This window comes from Haliotis rubra, unplaced genomic scaffold, assembly GCF_003918875.1.
Source record: "Haliotis rubra isolate DU_JTF1 unplaced genomic scaffold, ASM391887v1 Scf1436, whole genome shotgun sequence".
Taxonomy (NCBI): domain Eukaryota; kingdom Metazoa; phylum Mollusca; class Gastropoda; order Lepetellida; family Haliotidae; genus Haliotis; species Haliotis rubra.
The window spans coordinates 155559-180895 of record NW_025765377.1 but is presented as its reverse complement, the minus strand read 5'-3'; the positions used below and the strand labels follow the sequence as shown (position 1 = coordinate 180895).

The window sequence follows — 25337 nt, the reverse complement described above, 5'->3', positions numbered from 1 at the left end:
AGAAAAGAAGTGGCAGTCTTAACTTATCCATTGTTTCATGGAAACTGAAAGACAATGTATTTTCTTGTTTGGTATATGCGTTTTGAGTGAACAAATTCACATGGTCAGGGGAAATATACTATTCCAATTTCAATTATTTGTTGAGGGTTTTCTCAGTGTTAGGTTAGGGAAAGGTTAGGATGAGAGAAATAGGGAAAGAAGCAAGTTTAGAGTTACCTCCCTTTTGTTATAGACACTGATCCATCATGATTTGTGGCTTTGAAGTTAAATGTTTCATTCTTTAGAATTTATATATTTTGATATAAACAGTAAATACATTAGGTTTTTAAAACATTTTACTAAAATAAAATGAAACTGCATTTCAGTTTTACTTATTTTTCAGATTTCATTTTTCCTGGAGTTGTACATGAAGTTTTTTAAAATCTGAATGAGTATGAAGTAAATTGGGTCATATAATCTGGTTGCAGAGGAGGCAGATTAAAAATTGATTGACCAGCTTGGCCAATGGCCTTGCATATATTCTTCCATTTATTCAAACCTTTGTGAGCCAGTTATGATATTCCCCCTAGACACTTACATATGGCATGCAAAAGTATATCTTCTTAGACTCCTCAAGAGAAGTTAAGGACCTCCCAGTTCAGTGATATCACTGTAGTTAATCTGTCATGCCTACAGCTTGTTGGTTGGCTGTTTAATCATGTTAATGCCGTTCTCGGCAATATTTTAGCTACATGGCGACGGTAGTGTATTTGTTTCTTTAATGTTCTCCTTTGTTTAGAACACAACTGCCCTATGCAATTTTTTGCTCAATTCCTTACATTTCAATTGATATTATTTAATGGAAAGAATTGACATTTTCATTGTTCTTGCAATATGTTCATTTTAGAATATTTTCTAAAGAGTTTAGGTACAATATTTGAACATGTTTTATATATTTGCATGCTCAAGATGAACGTTTGTCACTTTTCTACTTTCGTCTCTATATGCAATTTCCAGTAATGATATTGCTTATACTGTAGTGCTAGTTCTTGTAGAAATATAATGATAGTTCTATTTATATTGTAGACCTGGAGTATTCAGGTCTACTGAATATTTACACTATGAAAATGCAGCCAGAATGATTTGGAGAAATTTTTGTGGATATTTTAATAAATAAATTTGTACTATCATGTGACTGATTCCTGGCCAAACTGGGGTGGGGTAGCCTAGTGGTTAAAGCATTAGCTCGTCACGCCAAAGACCCGGGTTCGATTCCCCACATGGGTACAATGGGTTAAGCCCATTTCTGGTGTCCTCTGCAGTGATTTAGCTGAAATATTGCTAAAAGTGTTTGATCGGCATTCTAGAAGTTGGGTGAGTCAACAAATGAAACATACACTTTAGTGGATGACAACTTCTGGTTTATTTGTGTTGAGCGACGCGTTTCGATGTAGATTATATGTGAGAATCTACGTCGAAACTTGGCTTGATAACGATGTAAGAATCTACATCGAAACGTCGCTCAACGCAAATAAACCAGAAGTTGTCATCCATAAAGTTTTATAGTTCATTTGTTGCTAAAAGTGGCGTAAAACCTAACTAAACTCACTCACTCACTCCTGGCAAAACTATGGCCTTTAGCAGGTACATGTATTGGTCAACTACCCATTTTAAGAAACCAGAAGAGTCTCCAGGTTTTGAACATCACTGGAACGAAGTACCGGTAGTTCTGACAAGTCAGATTTGATGGTGTTAATCGACTGAGTGGCCACACCAGACCGAACACCAGCCTTACAGGGTGTAAATGGCAACTGGTAATTAGTCAACACTCGTCTCTTTCTGTAACCTCCAACAAGGCTTGTCTTGGAATCACACGAGTGGGTAATGAATGCCCAACTGTTATTCAGCAGTAGAACAGCACTATACTATTTTACACACCTTTGCTCACTTTGTTTAATGTCTGTCAACAAATTTCCCTCAGAGACTATTGGGACAGGGGGTTAGCCCAGTCATGCCGAAGACCGGGATAAGATTCCCCAGATGGCCATGGGTACAATGTGTAAAGCCTTTATCTGGTGTCCCCGCTGTTATATTGCTGGAATATTGCTAAAAGTGGCTTAAAGCCATACTCACTCACTACTGGACCAATGAAGCAGAATATTCCATGCTTGTTTTCTCAGTGTTTATGCCTGAATTTGTTTAGTTGCGTAGATCAAATTTTCAATATGACTGCCATGGAATGTTTATGATTATATTTGTTGCCAGTACTTGAACGTTGTGGCCAGAACGCTATGAAGTTTGATATGACATTATGTTTTACACAATATTTCAAATTTTGACGTTTGTTTGAACTTTTCATTTTGACTTTGTTTATACTATAAAAATCTTGCTTAGAAATGGAGAATAAAAATGTTTAATGTATTTGGTATTAGAATGAAGATTCAGCACTGATGGTGAAACACACCACGATACTGAAGGCTTTGACTAGAACTTTGTAAAAAGTAAATTAAAGTGTTGCTCATCAAGATAATATTTGAAAATGGTATGTTTATTGTTGCATAATTTTGGCCTCACAATTAATGCAGGGAATAGTAATGCTGACAGCTTTTTATATATTTGTAACTGTTCACTAAGTGTGAGGAGAGCTACAGTACACTTACCCCTGGTTTTCGTTCAGGGTTATTAATTGGTAAATTTCTAAGAATATGGAGATTTTGTAGAATTGTATTTTCAAAGTGTTGAAATATTTATTTGGGAAAATGGCAATATATTTTATATATGCAGTAATAGTGGATATTACATTTTATTATCTGTAGGTTGAGAATTAACCAAGTTCATTATATGTATATGTGCACTAATGCCCTAATGCAAACATCACTACACATACACAAGTGTATTGTCTACTCCATGCTGGCAGCACTGCTAATGTCTTTTGAATCTTGTTGGAAAGGCATCACAGCATCATCAGAGATGAAGACTTAATGTCATTCCACAATTGTTTCCATGACAGCAGCCATGTCCTTCTATGTTTCTAAGTTGGACCTTAAAAGGATCAGAAATAACAGGTATTAAAGTAACTATTACACTTGCATGTGTGTCATACTGATTTTATACTGTCATACTGAACCTGTGAGAGAGTTCATGTATGTTGTATGGTCGTCATACATTGATTTATCTGGATCCTGTCGGAGGCCAATATTCATCCTTGGGTGGCTGGGTAGCCTAGAGGGTAAAGTGGTTGCTCGTCACACCGAGAGAAAAACGTCTATAACTTTGATTCTGCTTTAGTTTTCCTGTTTAGGAGTGACTATGGGAAGTCTACATGTGACCAATGTTCCACTTCCACCCGACACCTATTAATACAATGTATTTATATTTACGAGTCTACATGGAAGATTACATTTGTTATTGAGCCGTTTATGATGCACCCACCGTCTTCCACAATAAAAGTTATTTACCATGTAGTGTTGGCTTGTGATTGGTTGTGTGAGTATTGCAACAGTTTTTCAATTACATGTACTCTTATATCAAACGTGAAGATCCGGGTTAGAACTGGACTTCAACAACCCATGCTTATAAGGGGGACTAAAAAGATCTGGGGGTCAGACTTGGTGGCTTGGTAAATACAGTCACACTAGTGAGTGAGTTTAGTTTTCACCACACTCTGCAATATTCCAGCTATATGGCGGTGGTCTGTAAATCGAGCCTGGACCAGACAGTCCGGTGATCAATAGCATGAGCATTGATCTACGCAATTGGGATACAATGATATGTATCAGCCAAGTCTGCGATCCCGTTAGTCACCTCTTACAACAAGCATAGGTTAATGGAGATCACACTATCCCAATTACGTAGGTCAGTGCTCATGATATCAATCACTGGATTGTTAGGTCCAGATTATTTGCATGCTGCCACCATACCTGGAATATCCAGCGTCAAACAACAAACAAATATGTGTATCACGATGTTTCAGCTGGTAAGAACGCTATATGTTGACACTTGACCATGTTGGTGAAATCCTGGAGTGTACCATTTGTGTGTGAGTGAGTGAGTTTGGTTTTACACTGCTTTTAGCAATATTCCAGCAATATCATGGCAGGGGACACCAGAAATAGGCTTCACACACTGTACCCATGTGGGGAACGAATGTATTAACACTAACACCCCACCGCTCCCATCTGTGTGAAATCCTTGAGGTCATACATGGTCCCGAAAGGCTGTGAAACATGAAATTACAATTGAAGGGGCCAAAGACCACGACTGCCTCTGTGGTCGAATTAATAGTATCTGCCCTGAGAGTGAATGGTTGGTGGTTTGATATCAAAATCTGTGGTCTGTCTGAACTGCATAATTTTCACTTTTGTATAGCCCTTTCTGCAGTGCTAAATCTCTAAATAAAGCAAGTCTAGATTTCTTCAGGCTCTGAATCTCCCTTCTCACTGGGGCTTCTTTTCAATATATATGTTTAGAGACTAAGCGTTAGTTGAAAGATGGTCTTTGTCACCCTGTTCAACTAACAAGGGCTGAAACAATGGTTGAATTGGTAACCTCCTAAACCCCTACAGCCAATAACCCCTGCAGCTTATAACAACAAAGTTCATGGTCCAATGCACTGCCAATCTCCAGCCTGTTACCTATTTCATACAATGGACCAGGCCAACACTTGGATATTAAGACAATGATTTACCTATTACCAAACTAAGAGTTTGAGATAATGGTTTGAATGGAAGATACCAACAATATATTTTAACAAAAGTTCATTAATATGGAACTTGAGGTTTAATTAACTTCATTAAATATCATGGTCATAACATAGTAAATGTTTTTATGTTGTATTTTTCTAGTGTTTCACTTTTTATCTTGGTAAATTGCAATTTCTGCAATAAATGCATCACAAACTTCAGGAAACAGAATGTGAAAGAAACACTTTGTGTGTTTGAGATAGGCAGAAGTCCGCTAGATTCAAACTTAGACATTAAAGTGCATAAAATAAAAAAAAGCAATGGTCACACAAGTGTCAGATCTCAATATATTGTAAACAGTGCCAGCTTGAATATCTGGACTCAATATTTTTTAAATATTGGGGGGGGAGCCTAGTCATCCAATATTATACTGAACATATTTTATATGATATTATCTCAGAGCATACCATTATCCAAGAGGTACCAAATGTCAGATTGTTTTTCATGTTCTGCAATTTTTTAAAGACATATTATGCCCCAATGTGTTGTGATGACTAATATCTCGTTAACCACATTACCGACACGTGTGAAATCTTGGATATGGCTTTTCTACTTTTTGAACGCCCCTGGTATATACCACCCCAAATCATCTGAAATTATTATGATATAGTATTAGGCTCGATATAGTATTAGGCTCCGTCCGTCCGTAGGTACGTACGAATTGGAATATCTTAAGAACCGTTCACTAGATTCTTTTCATATTTGGTACCTGGGTTCGTCACACAATAAGAAAGGTCGAAGTCAGGTTTGGTGACCTTGACCTTCATTTCAAGGTCACAAGGGGACTTTCACGTTTTACCTGCATGTTAAGCTATCTCAAGAACCGTTCTCTGGATTTTCTGCATATTCAATACCAAGCTTTATCTCGGGAAGGCGCAGGGCCCAGTCGATTTTGATGACCTTCACTTAATTTTCAAGGTCACAGAGACACTTGGAAGATTTCAGCATGTTAAACTAGATGTTAGGCTTGTCAGCGAGATACCTCCAGAACCATTCCCTGGAGTTTCTTCATATTTGACACCAAGCTTCATCCAGGGAAGGCACAGGGCACAGTCGATTTTGGTGACCTTCACTTAAGTTTCAAGGTCACAGAGACACTTTGAAGATTTCGGCATGTTAAATTGCTTGTTAAGAGTCAGCAAGATATCGCAAAAAATATTCAGTGGATTGTCTTCATATTTGACACCAAGCTTCATCTAGGGAAGGCCCAGGGCCCAGTCAATTTTGGTGACCTTCACATAATTTGTAGGGTCACGACGACACTATGAAGATTTCAGAATGTTAACCTGAATTGTCAGCATATTTTAAGTACGGTTCACTGGATTTTCTTCATAGACTTTCAAGACCTCCCTTGAATGTTTTTCAATAAGCAATTCTTTAGTACTAGTTTTGCATATTTTATACACTATGACATTCATGTCAAGGTCAAAGTCAGTCTTGAAAATATGTGTGTGTTTGAACAACTTAAGAGCAAGATAATGTTTTTGTTGACATTTAACTTCATCTTAAACTTTCATTACTTTATAAGTTTGATTTGATAATTTGCGGCGGGGGATTATGTCACCTTAGTGACAATGCTTGTTTATCTCAGTCTACTATCTCCAACACTATTACAACTGATATTATTATGATTTGCAAAATGTCTACTCACTATGTACATCAGGAAGCTAAAAAAAACCCAGTTCAACAATTACTTCATCTCAATTTATTAAAAATGAATTATGAAAAACCCTACCAACAATAGCACAATCTTATTCCCTTCTCACCTGTATACATCTGTATACTCTGTGCAGCGTAATCTCACACTGTGTACTCTACCCTGTAATCTCTCCTTTGGGTCAGTTCATTATGCCCGACAGGTAAATGCCGTGTGTTGTTTTAACTAATTGTAGGGGTACTGGGCTGTAGGGGTTTTGGGAGACAACCGTTGAATCAGCATACTGTGTCTGGCAATCCATGTTAAACCGACCGCCTCCGTGGTTTAGTGGTTAGAGCGTCAACGCGGAGAGCTAGTAGGTAATAAGTAATCAGTCACAGCCACACAATAGCATTCCTGAACCAAACAATAGCATTCCTGAGCCAATCAATAGCATTCCTGAACCAAACAATAGCATTCCTGAACCAAACAATAGCATTCCTGAACCAAACAATAGCATTCCAGAACCAAACAAAAGAAATTCCTACAGGCTCATCCTTAAAGAATGTAGGTTCATTACATTATAAATGACATTCCATAGGTTCAGTTGTTACAACAAAAGAAATTCCTACAGGCTCAGCCTTAAAGAATGTAGGTTCATTACATTATGAATGACATTCCATAGGTTCAGTTGTTACAACAAAAGAAATTTCTACAGGCTCAAAAGAAATTCCTTAAGGAGCATAGAGCAGGACAAAGACATTCCTTAAGGAGCGTAGGAGTAACCATAGAGGTGAAACGACATTCCTACAGCTGCCTCTCAGGTATATACAGGTGCGCTAACTCACATTCCATAGATACGACATTTGTCAGTACACGTTCCTACTATTCAAATATCAAATTCTTATAGTTTTTCCTTGTTTTATGTAAAATAAGCAATGCAAGTTGTATTACACTCCATTTAATCATGCTCACTTCAAAAACAGTTTTACATGTAGATAACAGATACGTAACTATGCGTGAAAGGGTTAATCGCACTTATTCACCACATGCCACAGACTGTCTTTTCATTGTAGCTATATCACTGTGCCTTAACATATTGGATGAAGATAACTATTCAATTTGTTTTATGCCTTGCAAATCATTTAACCCTGTATAAGTTTTAATCCGGTTCATTATATATCATTTTTAAATATACACAACACCTAACTGCGTAGACAAAAGGGTTAATCATGTTAAAATGAACACATTACAGTCTCCTGACAGCTATGCCCGCATCGTGTTATTGCATGTTTACATAACGTTGTAATGTAGGTCGTCTTTTTCACCTTAAGCAGAGCATACCGAATATCAACAAAAACGTCTGCTTACTAGCACACAAAGAATGTCTGTCAATTCAAGCATGTATTTGACGTCATGTTTGTGACTGAGTTAGTTGTAAACTCATGACGAAGGAATGTTTTTTACAGCATGTTCATAATCACGATTTTTAAATATCACAAATAAAATCGTGAGGGACGAAAACTTTTTACATTTATTTATCTATGACTAGTGGTGTTTTTTGAAATCATATGATGGGTTTATGACATCAGTAAAAAGTCGTCACACAAAATGTTGTGAAATTTGGATCACGATTCTAGTTATTTTATTGAAATTATGCTCATGCGTCGTTGGTTCAAAAATAAATTTTGCAAATTCACTTTATGCTATATAAAGAAATGTAGACTACAAATTCTCTACTATTAGCTTCTCTTATACTATGACTAGTCAGTTTTTTATTGACGATCACCTTGGTTTCGTTCTTCAGAATCCAGCTTCACAGACATATATATTGTGTGACACGGTAAAACGTCAATTGAAGAAATTGTTATTGTATTTGTTAGAAATTCTGAAATCATACGATCGATTTCAAATTTCAGGTACAAATATAAGTTCATCACAGTACGATCTGCATACCTGTTTGATACAAAACTGTGAGTTGTTGTTCAGGTTCGATCTCGAACACAAAGTGCTTTTTATTACAAGCGGTGTTTCGGGTAATCAATTTGCTTTTTCTTACAATGGAATAAAGCTTATTGCGGAAGCGCTCATTAAAGAAGAGGCGGAGTTGGAGATCGAAGCATTTCAACAGCAGTTTCCTTGAAGGTAAGTGAATTTTAATTCCAATAGATCAAATTTAACATACACTCTTTACTCTGTTCGTTGAAAGTTTTATATAGATCAAAACTTAATTTTTGTTCATAGTTGTTACCTTGTAAAATAGAATTACATCACCCATCAGTTTAATTGTTATCACATTCTGTCTTCCGGTGTATTGCGATATCATTTATCTTGTCAGCGTGTTATGAGCGGTGAACGACCGAGGGTTGTTACCAGGTCAAATTTATCTCATTGTTTGCTCATATGAGCGACGTATAAAGTGTTTATAAAGTCAACTTGGTTAGGTTATGTGATATTCCTGTCATTTTGTGGAACATAGTGTAACATATTCCTGTTAGACATTGATTGTGCTACAATAACACGTGTAATGCATGGCACAGTTTGGTATTTCTTGTACTTTGATGTCACAGATCTACGGTTCGCACCTTTGATCTTTGACCGATGGTGAGCGAGATTCACATGCTCACTTAATGGTGTACGTGCAGCTACTTTGATTGGATAATAGTGAATTTATCACTTGTATTCAGAACCTCTAAATAGTATTTTAAAATCAGTCATAATGATGAGACCATTAGTTGTGCTCGTGTTGTTGTTGTTCACCTGCATAGCAGGTGAATCACAACTTTTTTCACGAAATTGTAAACCTGTGTCCTCCAAAGTGTTAACATGTATCGCTACAGGACATAAACTGGTGCATGTAAACGGAAAAGTGTATCATGGTATCGAATACTTGAAACTAAATGGACCACACGACCAGCTGCTCATTGCCTTGTCGCGTTTTCCAGACCTAAAGGTAATAAGTTTATTTCTATATTCTTACGGAACATTGATATCAAATTATATCATCTTAATTATTCATATCATGTTCCTCACAACTATGTTTCATATAGAGAATTACAAATATATACTTATGTTTTCAGTACATCAAAGGAGACAGAGCTGACTGTGCTTAGTGTGGAAAACAATAGCGATAGAGGAGGAAGACTCATTACTGTCAACTATCGCCAGTGTTATTGTAAGTGTTTTTTATTTCCCTGGTTTTAAAACTGTGATACACTCTTGCTTATGTTTACTAATCACACTGCTGTAAAAGCAACCAAATAGGATACACTTCTGTACTACACATCTGAATCTATATATAGTGGTTATACATGTTGTTTATTGTCGCAATTTTCAAGATTGTGTGAACACATAAGATTATTGATGAATCTATTCATTTTTGTTGTTGTTGTTGTTGTTGTTAAAATTTGAACACCTACATTTTTACATATGCATACGACCGTGAAGGTCCGGGGTAGAATTGGCCTTCAGCAACCCATGCTTGCTGTAAAAGGCGACTGAGCTTGTCGTAAGAGACGACTAACGGGATCAGGTGGTCACTCGCTGACTTGGTTGACACATGCCATCTGTTCCCAATTGCGCAGATCGATGCTCATGTTGTTGATCACTGGATTGTCTGGTCCAGGCTCGATTATTTACAGACCGCCTCCATATAGCTGGAATATTGCTGAGTGCGGCGTTAAACTCAACTCACTCACTCACTCACACACATATGCATACAATTGTATGATAAGGAAGAGTGTTATATATTACGTCCGCTTCTTTGAATTCTTTATTTATGATTTTATTTTCCTCTTTATATTCTTGTTTGATACTTACCTAATTCATTAACATATTATGATAATTTGATTCCATGATTATTTCTCCAATCACTAACCTATGTTATTTACAACTTTGTTGTTTTGTAGTTAATTCAACCTCCTCAAGTACTACATACACTCCTACTACGATACCACATACAACTTCTACTACTCCTGTGTCGGCGCCTACAACGTTTACTACTCAAGTTCCTATCACGACCTTCACCACCTCTTGTTTACCCACACCCATCACAACTCCTACTACACAGACTATCCCCCCAACTACCACCATACCAACTACCACTACCGCACCAACAACTACTATCCCCCCAACTACCACCATACCAACTACCACCACTACTACCACTACCGCTCCAACTACTATCCCTCCAACTACCACCACTCCAACTAGCAGCATACCAACTACCACCACTCCAACTAGTATCACTTTAACACATAACACTCAAACCACAGCAACTACTGAATCACCGCCTGACACATCAACTAGCACTTTCATTCATCAAACAACCATATCCTCACCTATCACTTCACGTCATCCTAACTCGACTCTTTCTTTAACCTCACCTTCACTTTCCACACATACACCCTCATCAACAGATACATCAGTCAAGCCACTCATCATAACAGGTAGTGTTGTTGTTCTGTTTTGTTTCATCGTGTGTTGTATTTGTTTTGTCGTCAATAAAAAACGATCACATCAATTAATCAGACCTTTATCATTAGATCATATAAATTTAGATCATGTAAATTTAAAGAATGAAAATGATGAGGAAGAGGACACAATTTATCAAAAAGTAACAACATGTATGAATCTTTATGTATCAATCACCTCACCGCTCTCCCTATGCACAGATCCACCCTCCCCTACCTTTGAGGACAAGGATGATGATTCTCACCTACATACTTATGACGAAGATGATGATGATGATGATGATGATGATGGTGTCATGGATGATGATGATGGCGCTGATTACAACTCAACGCATGTGCTTGACACCACTGGTAGGTACATGTTCTTGTAGTCTGCCATTGTGGTTTTGAAACTTACTGTGGTCAAGTTTGCTCCCTTTAGAGGAGGTACTTACATCCCATTACCACCAGCACTGGCAAAGCATACTTACTGCATTACCAATGTTAAAAATGAGGATAATAATTTATGTTTTCCCTTATCCATTCTTGCCAAATTGTACCCAGCATCTCATCATAAAGAAAGACAAAGTCATTACCTTCCCTTTTTGAATCAACTGAATTTAGAAGGGTTCACTTTCCCTATGTCCTTGAAACAAATTCCTCGGTTTGAACAAGTGAATCAGTTGTCCATCAATGTGTATGGTTTTGAAGATGGTACCTTATACCCAATGTTCATCAGTGAGGTTCTGGATGTAGAAAAAAACAGTCAGGTGGATTTGTTGCTACTGTCAGAAGAAAGTGAACCAGATGATTTTGTAGGGGTGTTAGGATTAGAAGACCATGAGGAAGCCATGGAGATTGACAAGAGCCCAAACATGCATTACTGTCTGATCACTGGACTGAATGGCTTAGTCAGATACAGAAAAGGTGAAAAAAACATGTGCTTTGTTTGTAGAAAATGTTTATGGTCATTTTCATCCAAGACAAGGTTGGAAGCTCACAAAACGTACTGTTACACAAAGGCACAAAGGGTTGATTTACCTAAACCTGAAGAAGCAGTGTACCAGTTTGGTTTAAGATCACAAAGCAAAACTGAAAGAGCGAAGTTTCTGATTGTAGCTGACTTTGAAAGTTTATTAGTGCCTGAACAGGGAAATACGTCTCGTCTGAATCGGCATGTACCCTGTGCTTATGCCTACAAGGTGGTGTGTACTGATGAACAATATTCTAAACCTATTCAAACTTATGTAGGTCAAAATGCTGCAGAACATTTCATTGAAAACATTTTGAAAGAATATGATGAAATTATGAATCTGTTTGATTCTGTTAAACCTATGCAGCTCACTGAACAAGATCAACGTCTTATAGCTAGCACAACCCATTGTGGATTGTGTGGAGAGCTGCTGGGATCTGATAGGGTGTTAGACCATGACCATTTGTCAGGGAAATTTCGTCAGGTTTTGCATAATAAATGCAATCTAAATTTTCAGTTAAGGAAGAAGGTGGTTGTCATGTTTCACAATTTGGAACATTATGATGCTCATCTGCTGTTAGAGGTGGTACAAAAATTTGGTGATCGTGAGATCACTGTCATACCACATACCACTGAGCAATTTCTGTCCTTCACTGTTGACAAACATTTAGTCTTTTTGGATTCTTACAAATTTTTACAGAGTTCATTAGAGGCTCTAACTCAAAATCAGCTGAAGAAAGGAGAGGATACATTTGTGTATTTGAATGAGCATTTTGGAGGCAAGGCTCATCATCTCACAAGAAAACTAAACTTTCCCTATGAATATATGCAATCCTGGAACACTTTAGATGAGACATCTTTGCCTCCCAAAGAGACCTTTTACAGTTCACTCAGTGAACAAAGTATCAACGATGCAGATTATGCATATACACAGCAATTATGGGAAACATTCCAGTGCCAAACCATCAGTGATTTCACGAGACTGTATGTCAAAACAGATGTATTACTGCTCACAGATATCATTGAGACTTTTCAACAGGTTGCTTGAATGATTATGGGCTAGACATTTGCCATTACTATTCCATGCCTGGTTTCTGTTTGGACGCAGCTATGAAAATCACGGGAGCAAAATTGGATCTATTCACAGAGGTTGACACCTACAATTTCATTGAAAATTCTATTCGTGGTGGAGTGTCAGTCATTGGTAAGAAATATGCTGAAGCCAACAATGACCATATGGAACAATCTGACCCAGAGAAAGACACTTCCACCCTTCTCTACTTTGATGTGAATTCATTGTATGCCACTGTCATGTTACAACCTCTCCCCATTGGAAACTATCAATTCATCCCATCCACAGAGTTCAGTAAGATAGACTGGTACAATGTAGATACTCAGGGTGATACAGGTTATATCTTGGAAGTGGATTTGATGTATCCTCCTCACTTACACAAATCTCATGCAGCTTTCCCTATGGCTCCAACTCATGATGATATCTCTTTTGGGGAGTTTTCAGAGAAACACAAAGAATTGCTGGCTCATTTCCTCAAAAAAGACATGGATAAACTTCCTACAAAATCATCTGGTAGAAAACTGTTTTGTACCTTGAAAGACCTACCAATTATGTGGTTCATTTCAAAACCTTACAGTTGTATCTAAAGCATGGTTTAGTGTTAAAGCAAATACACAGAGTTCTCAAATTTACCCAAGGCCCATGGTTGAAGCCCTACGTGGAGCTCAACTTGAGAAATCGCAAAAATGCAAAGGACGATTGTGACAAAGATCGTTACAAACTGATGAACAACTGTGTGTTTGGACGTTTCTGCATGAATAAACGCAAACACAAAACAGTGCAGCTGGTCACCCAACAAGCAAAACTTCAAAAACTGTGTGCAAAATCCAACTTCAAAAACTTTAAAATTTATTCAGAGGATGTGGTGGCAGTAGAAATGGAAAAGGTGTCTGTTCGATTAGATCAGCCTATTACTGTTGGGTTTACCATTCTGGACTTGGCCAAATATGAAATCTATTCATTTTACTATGACGTTATGCAAAATCAATATGGACATGAACATTTGGATTTGCTCATGACAGATACTGACAGTCTGTTCATGCAAGTCCATGCCCCTCCGCATGAACCTCTCCTGGACCCCTATGTTTTTATGAAGGAAACTTGAGTTATTTGACACTTCCAATTATGCACCAGAAGATCCAAAAAGGATTGTATTCTGATCATAATCGCAAAGTCACTGGGAAGATGAAGGATGAAGCAGGTGGGAAACATTATTTTAGAATTTTGTGGTTTGAAAAGTAAGATGTACTCTTTCTTAATGCAAAAGACAAAGAACTCATTGAGAAAAACAGCCAAAGGTATAAAGAAATCTGTCATCAAAAATTTCTCAGACACGAAATGTTTAGAGACTGTCTGTTTGATGGGAAACCTGTCTCATGTTCCTTTAATCTCATTAGGTCACATAATAACACTCTGTACACGGAACATCATACCAAAGTAGCATTGACAGCCATAGACAACAAACGTTTTATTTTAGAAGATGGTATTTATAGTGTTCCTTATGGTTATTCACCAGAATAATTGCTTACTGAACCATTAGGAAAGCAGTAGATGAAATCACAGTAGAGGAAATCAACCTCAGGTATGTTCCACTTTGTGTTTCCACTTCTTTAAAATTATGTTCATAATTATACACTTGAACATCAACTTTTTAGTTTGACATTGCAGTTTCCATGTCTGTTCTTTTTTCATTCACAGATGGAACAACCATCATATATCTGCACTACCTGTCACGGCTATCTACCTGTGGATGCTGATGGGGAAGACAGTTCAGGACTGTTTACGTGTGTCTATTGCAATACCAAGCTGAAATACACCTACCATAGATTCATGGTTCATACTGCCACCTGTCCTGTGAGAATACAAGTGCATAAGAAGAAATATGAGAAAAAGCCACGTGTGTGCACGTGTCATAGGATACACCACAATGACTGAAGGTGTTATTCATCCACTGTGTGTGTGTGTGTGTGTGTTTATGTGCACGATGATGTGCTAATTGCTCTATGAGTCACTGAGCAAAGACAACAACAACAATAAAAATGTAATTTATGTGTTTATTGAAAAAAAGCATGAACACTACAGAACCTCTAATGCTCTCAGCTTTGTTGTTCCAGGCACACCATTAACTGCTTTTCCTTTGATATATAAAATCTTTGACTGACTTTTGTGTTCTGTTCTTCTTTTCAACAGTTGTTTTGGTGCATGCAAGCTCTTTAACAGTTTATGAAACTTATTATATCCTGGTGGTGTATGTTTCCTTAGGAGACATGATCATAAACCGAATTAAGTCCACAATGTTGGTACCATACAACACTTTTCCACTCTCCAACACCAGTTGCAAATTTTCTGTTAATCCAATGTTTCCAGCTGTAATATTGTTTTCCAAAAAGAACCACATTGACATCAGCTTGCCAACAGAATTTGAAGATGAAATGCCTTGAATGAGTTGATCTGGAACTCGTAACATCACATTAAGATCTGGCTGTAGAGATGAGTCATGCTCTTCATTACCATCACTCACTGTCACTGGACTCACTGGAGGTTTCACTGTCAGATTCACTGTCGGATTCACTGTCGGATTCGCTTTCTCTTGTTCTTGTTTTGACACCAGTCTCTGGTAATTTTCTCTTGTCAAAAGAATCATTGGCTTGCTCATGTTGTAGAGTGGTGAGGTAGGATAGATAGCTCCTTATGCAAATAGGTAGAATTGAATGGTGTAAGATGAGGAGTTCACGTTTTCTGTGTCTGCTGACACCCTTGTTAGCTAACAGGCGAATGGCCTTCTTGCGACGAGACAACCACGTTTTATCTTTTTCTGTCACCTCTATGTTACCCATGAGAATATTATGCACAAGAGTAAGAATTGATAGGAATTGTTCTGAAGAAGCATGAGTCAGCATAGCTTTTCTCTGAGCAGGATTAGCTTCTGCTAACACTGTTAAGAAACTAACATGATGTTTTATCAGTCCACTCATGTTGAAGCTGTAGGGTAGCTGTTCCACTTTCAAATGAAGACATACATCTTTAGTTATTGTTATTTATCTAGACATCTTCTTCTTCATTGTCATCTTCTTCATTGACATTTTCACACTGACTACAATCATGAGGAGGATCTCTTTGCCAACTTTCCAACAAATCTTCACCCCCAACAGACACGGAGGTACTGTGTTTTGTGTCTTCATAATCTTGTAAAGACATAGCCTTTTGGAAAATATTATGGGCAGTTGCTCGTTCGTTTTCGCTACTGAAGCATGCGTAGTCTACTTCCCCATCTGTCCATATATCTTCATCCAGTATGTTGGGACACAGTCTGTTATTCCACAACAAGTCTTTAATGACTTCCGTCCATGAGTCATAGCGATCTTCTATTTGTAAAGCAGCATAATCGTCTCCCCACACTGACACTGTAAACAACATTCTAGAAGCTGTTTCATTCAATGTTGTACCATTCTTTCTGTGTTTTTCAATAATGTCAAACAAACAATTCCTTTCTTTCACTGCATACATTTTGTTTGCGGAAGGCGAGCCTGCTGTAGAATGACTGAAGGGAAGTGAATTGGATGTTATATATATATATATATAGAAGGTTGTCAGTTTTTGAAAAACTATGATGATGAATTCATAGTTGTATGTTTTGGAGCTGCTATCATGTTGATATAGTCACAATGTGGAGACAGTTTGAAATGTTCAGTCAGAGGATCATCTTCTGGTATCCACGAATGGGCTCGCAGTCTACATTGGAAACAGTAGACTTTATCAGATTGTCCCGTGTAAATAAATCCAGCTTCAGCCATGGCTTTAGGTGACTGATTCATCTGAATGGGCCAAGTCTTGAATGAACCCAGTCTATCAGTAAACCTTTTTCCATCAGGAGAATTATGTGTCACACCAACACAATCAGACTCCACATTAAAGCGTCCACAAACATCCATAGCTCTGATCAGTTCAGAGGTTGTAAACGAAATGGTGTATGACAGGCATGTAATTTGTATATTTAGTGAAGTTATTTCTGAGGTAGGTAGACTGTGCACATTCCATCATCAGTAAATATGTTGGTCCGTAAACGTCCATACTGTTCATCAGCATAAGGTGACACATCTAAGACAAGATAACCATATTTCTTTCCTCCTACTGCATCTTGAAACGATTCAGCAAAATACTTAGCTTGACCTGGAAATACTTGCGATGCTAAAATCTTGTATTCATGTGCTGAACGTGGATTGGACAACAAGACAAAGTAATGTGTGTTCAGTGACATTGTTCTTGCATATTCGCCTTTAGGGTAGACACTTTGCATAATGTTGATCACTGTAATCCCTAAATGATGCGATAGTGTGGTATACAGATCTAAAATCAAAGGACTTTTACACATTTGTTGCATGTAATCATCCAGGACAAGTAAACATTGTTTGTCTGATTCATGAGAATAAGCTTTCAGTTCCTCTTCAGTAGGCAAGTGATCTTGAAATCTAATATTGGAAACACTTTTTTCAAGCTCTGAATAAATGTCTTGCCACACAACATAACAGTAAATAATCAAGTGAGGTGGTGGATCAAACATGGTATCTGCTTGTTTTATAAGACGAGCAGTCCAAACACTTTTACCACTAGAGGATCCACCAGCTACAGAAATTGTAGTAGGCGTATGAAAGGGTAACAGACATTCTTCCATGGTGACTTGCACACTTTGCCTGTGTATTGTACTAGTGAGTTAAAACCTCACATGACTTCTTTTTTATACAAAGAACAACCACAGGATTTAAACTAAGCTACTTTTTATTGAAAGTTTTCTTTCCATGCAACTATAACACATAATTTCATTGAAAACAGGAAAGAGTACAATATTTAAAATAGTGACAAATATATCGTGATACAAACATATCATTCCAATTCAAGTTTTTTACATCAAACTGATGATAAAAGTGGTGAAAAGTCCAGTTAGCTTTAAATGCACACAACAGATAATACAGACAATATGATCCACAGACATTTGAATCTACTGATTGTAAAGGTATGCTACTGTACGTGTAGAATTGAACATATGACTTTAAATAGTCATCAAATGTTGTACTGATAGGTTCAGCTAGACTGTCAAACAGTTCTGCTCTGTTTCCTTTCAAATACATAGCAACCCAATGACGGCCATCTTTAGTTCTCACATTAGTATTAACAATAAGCCCAACACCTCTCATCAACATTGAAGATGTAAGCACAGGTAAAGTGTCTCTAGCATACACTCCTAAGACATGGTTTCTAAGCACAGGATCGCATTGAATAGCACATAACAATTCTGTAGCCTTCATCTTGTTCATTTGACATATACATTCCTGGCTTGGTCAATTTCTATGAGCGAGGTCCTTTCAGTCATGACAATGCAACTCAGTGTTTTGGTTAAGGCTGCATTGAACTGAATTTCTAGCGATACATTTCCACGTCTTACTAGACTGAGATGTTCAGTGCCAGTTTCATTCAGTTCAAACACAAAAAGTGCACTTCCAAGTAAAAATTCTTTTCTGCTGATAAAGTTGCCTTTACTTTCTCTCTTTACATTCACACCATCAAATAGATTCAGATAGGTATCTGCATCATCTGCATTGGATGCTCTCCCAGGGAGACTGACACCATTGACATTCAGAGTAACCTTTTTGATCATACTCGATTGAAAGTTGTATGGGTTCTTCACCAAAGAACCTGACATACTACTGCTCTCAACAAATGCAACTGTGTATCGATGGGCGACAGGATTTGAGATATTTTCAATAGTAAATGATTCAGTAGACACAGGAATAGTGGTTGATTTGACTTCTGTCTTCACATAGGGATACAGTGCATTGTTTGGTTTCCCATTGGTCTTTTCTTCAAACAAGGTGTTATGAGCCAGAATTAAAGCTGGGTTCACTTTCAAATAACACACTTTAAGTGCCGCATCTAAAATGCTTATTTTGTATTTAGCATTAGCAACTCCACTCATAAGACAAAACTGAGGATCGGTTCTATACAAGGTTACATTCAATTTTACTCCATTAATCAAATAGCGATCCATGTTGAACACATCTTCAAACAAATTCCCAACCATTGTGATCTCTTGACTTTCAGCAATGAAGTCACCACGTTTCAACAATCCATCATTACCGCCAGCAACAGCATCAGTTGATTCAATGTCGTCATTGTCATTGCCAGTATCTTTATAGAACAACTGTGATGTTAACTGAGAATTCTTGGCATCTGCTCCATAATTCAACAATGTCTTGAACATGCTTTTATAGGGATAGTGATTATTTGCACTTGATACCAATTGATTTCCTAGGGAAACAGACATTTGCGAGATCAACGATTGTAAAAATAGGTTAATGGGCCCAACTTTCTCATCCTCAGCCAGTGAAGATGATGTAGCATCATCATGCACCACTTTAAGTTTCACATGTAGTCTTGTTCTCTTCAAATCAATGTACTCACTACCCTGATTAGGGATAGCAAATTCCAATGGTGACGAGTCATTGATTTGGCTTAATGGACGTACATCATTGAAATAGAACATCTCTGTGGTTGTTGTGTAACTTGGAAGCGAAAAAAGGGAGTAAGAATCTGGGAGATATTCCGAAAAGTTACTGCTGGATAAGAGCGCCATTGTGTTAACTGAAAATATCGTTTCCTGCAACAGGTGTGCACGTTAAAACATTAGCTGTCTTAGAAGGAGTAGTGTTCTCTGTCTGACGTATCCTCTTGGTAGTGATGATCTGTTCTCCTGCAGCTCTTTTTAAAGACTTGCGTCGTCTCTCTTTGGCATCTGCTTTCTCTACTGTGCTCTGAGTCTCTGATGTCATTTGCAATTCAACTGAAGGTCCTTCTTCTTTTCTTTTCACTGCATGAGATGGTATTACTTTAGCTGATAATTTTCCATTGTGGTATTGCTGGTGACTTGTGCTCAGTTTCTTGAAGTAATGTTTCCAATTTTCATAGTGAGGTACATAGAGAGGATAGTCTTCCATCTTAACTTGCAAATGGATATCGCTGTAAGTGAAGTGTTGCACTGGTCTCCTCGCTCAAGAATGACAAGGCCACTTCATCACTGGGTTTTATAACAATTTCTATGACAGGTGATTCTTTCAATACCACATGAATATTATATTCGTTTGCAAAGGTGAAATTAGGTCCCAACCTCAAGTCAATGCGTCTCAGCAATGGTAACTGAGCATCTCCTACCAGTGAACTATCACACAAGTTGCACAGTATGTTTACATATGGATCTTGGATTTTGTCCACATCAGTCAGTTTCCCAAAACTCAACTCTGTTAATGAAACAACCCAAAATCCATCCAACACCAGTCTTTGATTCAGTTTCACACGGAAATGATAGGGGCTGTTGTCCTTATAATAGTTTTCTTTTGAATCTGAAGACTTAAGGAAAATATATATCTCCATCACAAATCTTTCAACTGACTTTCCTCCACAAAAGAATCAAACGTACTTGGCCATCCTAACCATCGCACAAGAACATAGGTTTTACCTCCTCACGTTGACGTTCAGGATTTTTCCACCTGCCACCAATGTCCTCACCTTTGTTTACTTTTTTTGAAGTTCTTGAGTATAAAATGTTCCTTTAATTTGTTGATCATGAAAGTCCCTAATTCTGTACAAGGGTATTTCTTGCCTTTTGTAGCGATGAGCTATTTTGAAACAATTCTTGAGTCCAGCGTAAAATCAAGTTCTTTACTGAATGGTTTCCTCAGATATGGAATGCACGAACAATATCTCCAACCTTATATTTGAATTTCTTCACTACATACTTGATTTACTCTTGAGGTGTTTCCTCAAAGGTTTGACATATAGGTGATGCCATACTTTCAATTCATTGCTTTTATTCACTTGTGCTGGTGATAAATAAGGCAGTGATGAATGTAAAGTGTGATTGTAATTCTGTACCAGTTGAGGCAATATAGAAAGGTATTCTTTTTGGTGTTGTTATGTGTCATATAACGCGTGATCAAAGATTTCAGTGTTCTGTTGAAACGTTCCACATAATTGCTTTTAATGTTTTCATTACGTGTGATGATGTGGGTGATGTTTTCCTTTTCAAAAATGATTCAAATTCTCCTCGAACTCAGATCCTGCATCAGTACCGAACTTTCTTTGGTCGTCTTGATTTGAGTATCTTTTTGAAAGATTTCACCACTGTAAGCGGTCTCTTATTCTCCAAAGGCGAGACAAAAGCATAAGCGTGAAAAGAATGTCCACGACTACCAACAGATATCTGACACCATCATTCCATTTCATGTACCTTGTCATATCTGCTAAATCTGCATCAAACATTTCATTCATTGTATTAACTCTTACTTTCATCCTTTTAAATTTATGTCTAACTGGTTTGTGTAAACTGTAAGCATCTTGCTCATTCACAAACCGTTTCACCTTCCTCAACCTGATATTGTGTTGCTTGTTTTCTTCAATTCATCAACGCAGTTTAGATGGACCATAGAAAGCACCTGGGTTTTGTGGGTTGAAATAATACTTTTCTAATGCACTGTTCTTCTTTCGAGAACTCATGATGAATTGAAACAAGGCAATGTGTTGAACAAGATTTTATACAACTAAAAAAGAAGTGAACAGAATTTATTTCACCACAGAAAATTCTATACATAACAACATCAGTTGAACATAGCAATCATCATACACAATAAGATAAGAACCAATGATCGTCATCTCAGTCATATGTCTTCTGTTGGAATGCAACAACTTATACTGTGAGGATATGTCCATGAAAGTCCTGAGATATCATGTCATCCACCATCCCTCTGGATCATGATAACACATACAGTTCATCAGATCCATACAACATACATGACACCGAACCTGTCCACTATTGCAACTGATATATCGCAACATATTATTATGACAGCATACACTACAATTCTTTTTGAAGAGGAGTTAGTTTGTGTTCTTCATAAGGATCATCCTCTACTGCATTTGACTCTTGTTGCTCAATATCTTCCATAAGCTGATTGTAATCCTGCCTCCAGTCGTTTGGGGTAGTAGATTGACAGTCGGCTACGAGTGTCTTCATCCACAAACAAGTTGACTTCACTGGAAACATCTAGGTTAGCTTCAGTTGGAGGAGGTGAAATAGGTTCTATAACAAGCGATGGTTGACTTGAGTTCTTGTCCATTACCCTACCAACAAAAAGAAAAGAAAAAGATATGAATATATAACAAAAATTGATGATGTTACAAATTAAATAGACAGAACACAGTCGCATGTAACACAAATATATACTTACTTTGCTTTCTTAACCTGCTGTTTCTTTGGTTTCTTCACACTGGGCTGAAACAGATCATCCTCCATTTTTCTGCTTCTCTTCTTTTCTTAGCAACAACTGTTTTCTGTGTTGTTGCTGTCTCTGAAGTTTGCTCTTGAGCAGAGGAGAAAGATCCTATGAGATGAGTGTAATCCGTCAACCATTTCAAGAAAGCAGGTGACATTGGTTGAAGTTTCCCTTCTAAGGCTTTGGTCTTCTCCAACATATCCATATAAATGGTTTTGTACAACTCACTCGATCTCATCATAACTTCATGTAGATAAACCTGACTATCAAGAATATCCTTTACTTTCAGAAATGTATCATCAAATGTCTCCTCTGAGGAAAAAGCAACACGTTTCACATCCACACTTTTCTGTGCCATCATAGAGAATATGTAGGAGATAGACGATTTTCAACACCTTCTTGCCTCAAGTTGGTGATAAAACTGATTTGAAATAGCTAAAACGTTTGAGTGTAAGATAGGATTGTAGAGAATGGTTTGTCTGATTGGTTTATGTGTAATACACATTCAGTTTGATTGGTTAAGAGATATGGAATGATGAGAATTTTGCTTCAAGTGATTGAAATAGATGCAAATATGTGATGTCATTATAAACAATTCTGTGATAATATTTGAAATTTGTTAAGATAAGAATTTGGTTTTGTATAGAAGGAATGTGTACTGACAAATGTCGTATCTATGGAATGTGAGTTAGCGCACCTGTATATACCTGAGGAGCAGCTGTAGGAATGTCGTTTCACCTCTATGGTTACTCCTACGCTCCTTAAGGAATGTCTTTGTCCTGCTCTATGCTCCTTAAGGAATTTCTTTTGATCCTTAAGGAATTTCTTTTGAGCCTGTAGGAATTTCTTTTGTTGTAACAACTGAACCTATGGAATGTCATTCATAATGTAATGAACCTACATTCTTTAAGGCTGAGCCTGTAGGAATTTCTTTTGTTTGGTTCAGGAATGCTATTGTTTGGTTCAGGAATGCTATTGATTGGCTCAGGAATGCTATTGTTTGGTTCAGGAATGCTATTGTGTGGCTGTGACTGATTACTTATTACCTACTAGAGCTGAAGGTCGCGCGTTCCATCCCCGGCCTCGTCATACCGAAAGACCTTAAAATATGGTACTTGTTGGTCCCTGCCTGGCGATCGGCATTAATGGGCACAACAAGGACGGGTTGGCTCGGAGTCGGTATAAATGTGAATGGGGTATTCATGCTTCACTGCGGCATGGTATCTCAGTTAGCTAGCACTATAAAACCAGCTTAAGTCTGGGCTAGTACAAGCAGCCTGACATATGCATACACGTCGTCATATGAGCGACGACACCATTTCACCTCACCTCCATGTTAGACCCTGTCATGGTATCTCTGTTGGCTAACAATACAGCCAGCATTTAGTAGGGGCTTCTGTACTAGTTTGTTAAAAATCATGACTTAACAGGTACTTCTCGGGTTGTGTGCTTCTGATGAATTGGCAAAGACACTTTTTGGTGAAACGTTAACTAAAGTCCGCTGTGATGTGCCAAACAGTATGTGACGAATAATAAGTCAGATCACCCGTCAAACTAAGAGTATCTGATAAAAACTGAAACGTCAACAAAATCACGAAAACGAACTCATTGTCCAAGCGATCATCATCATCATCATCATCATCATCATCATCATCTCATAACACATCCATGCAGTCCATGCTCAAAGCGCAGATAGAATGTAACAAATTACACAGTTATAGTTGAAAAGGCTGTCCTGAACAAATGTGTTTTTAACTGGGATTTGAAAGTGACAAAATCAGTACAGTCCCTGGGATTCTGTGGAAGTTTGTTCCAGGCCACTGGTGCTGCATAGGCAAAGGATCTGTTTCCATACTGCACTGTTCTAGTTTTAGGGACAAGAAGAAGACTTTTATCTGGTTAACTGAGCGAACGAGAAGGCTTGTACAGAGAAAGAAGACTGGATAACTATGTAGGGGCAGTTCCAGACAGACAGCGGAAGATAGAGAAGTTTAAACTCAATTCTGAAATCCACGGGCAGCCAGTGTAGAAAGTATAGAAGAGGATTGATATGATCATTCTTCTACGATCTTGTCACAAGGCGGGCTGCTACATTCTGGACTCTTTGTAGCTTTCGTATCTGAGACTTGGTTGCACCGGTCAACAGACAGTTGTAATAGTCAAGTCTGCTCATGACAAGGGATAGAACAAGAGTTGTTGCTGTTTCAGTTGTCAGGTATTGACGGATACTGCCAATGTTCCGGAGTGAGAGGAAGCAGGTCTTAACTAGATTAGAGACATGATTGTCAAGTGACAAATTTGAGTCTAGGATTACACCAAGATCTCTGACTTGATCTGCGAAAGGAATATGTGAGTTGTCGAACTCGAAGGAATCAATAGCACACAGATCCCTCCGTTTCACTGGACCCAGGAGAATAGATTCGGTCTTGCTGCTACTCAATTCTAGTTTATTTACTAGCATCCAGGATTTGATACTGACACAGGATTTGACACTGACACAGCATTGGGACATGTCTCTCGAGACAATATCTGTTTGGTCCTTGTCAGGAGTGAAGCATCTGTACACCTGTGTATTATCTGCATAGTGATGACGATTCACACGGTGCTCATCAATTACGCTTCCGAGCTCTGTTATGTACAGTGTGAACAGGACTGGTCCTAGGACCGACCCCTGTGGAACACCATACTTGATGCTGGCCGAGTCAGAGTAATGACCATCAATGATGGCGGTCTGAACACGACCCGACAGATACGACTGGAACCAAGTAAGAGCTGTTCCGTCAATGGAGAAATCACCCCTGAGACGATGGATGAGTTCGTCATGGTCGATGGTATCAAGGGCACTGCTTAAATCGAGAAGGGTTAATATACCAACTTTGTGTTCATCAACACCACGCCTCAGATCACCGAGGACCTTGACTAGTGCCGTATCAGTGCTGTGGTGACCACGATGTGCAGACTGGAGATTTTGGTTCTTTGAGAGGCATTTTAGAAGTTGTGAAGATGAAGGAAAACTAAGTTCTATGGATAGTCAACTTCTTTATTGCAATGAGTGCATAGAGCACATGATGTGGGTTTACATCTCTTGATCAGCTTGTGTACTTCCTCCTCACTGAAAGATCTGAATTTAGTGAGCTTCTGCTGATTACAAACACTACTGTCTC

The 25337-nt window shown here is 38.0% G+C and overlaps 2 long non-coding RNA genes across 2 annotated transcripts; one reads left to right on the top strand and one right to left on the bottom strand.

The window, feature by feature from the left end:
- Window positions 1-2157: 2157 nt before the first annotated feature.
- LOC124269291 lies at window positions 2158-23357 on the bottom strand. The gene is made up of 3 exons (XR_006896483.1): window positions 23224-23357; window positions 7719-7727; window positions 2158-2168 (listed from the first exon to the last, which is right to left on the bottom strand). It is a non-coding gene; the product is annotated as an uncharacterized LOC124269291 (long non-coding RNA).
- LOC124269289 lies at window positions 9469-11113 on the top strand. The gene is made up of 3 exons (XR_006896482.1): window positions 9469-9532; window positions 10266-10805; window positions 11031-11113. It is a non-coding gene; the product is annotated as an uncharacterized LOC124269289 (long non-coding RNA).
- Window positions 23358-25337: the final 1980 nt, after the last annotated feature.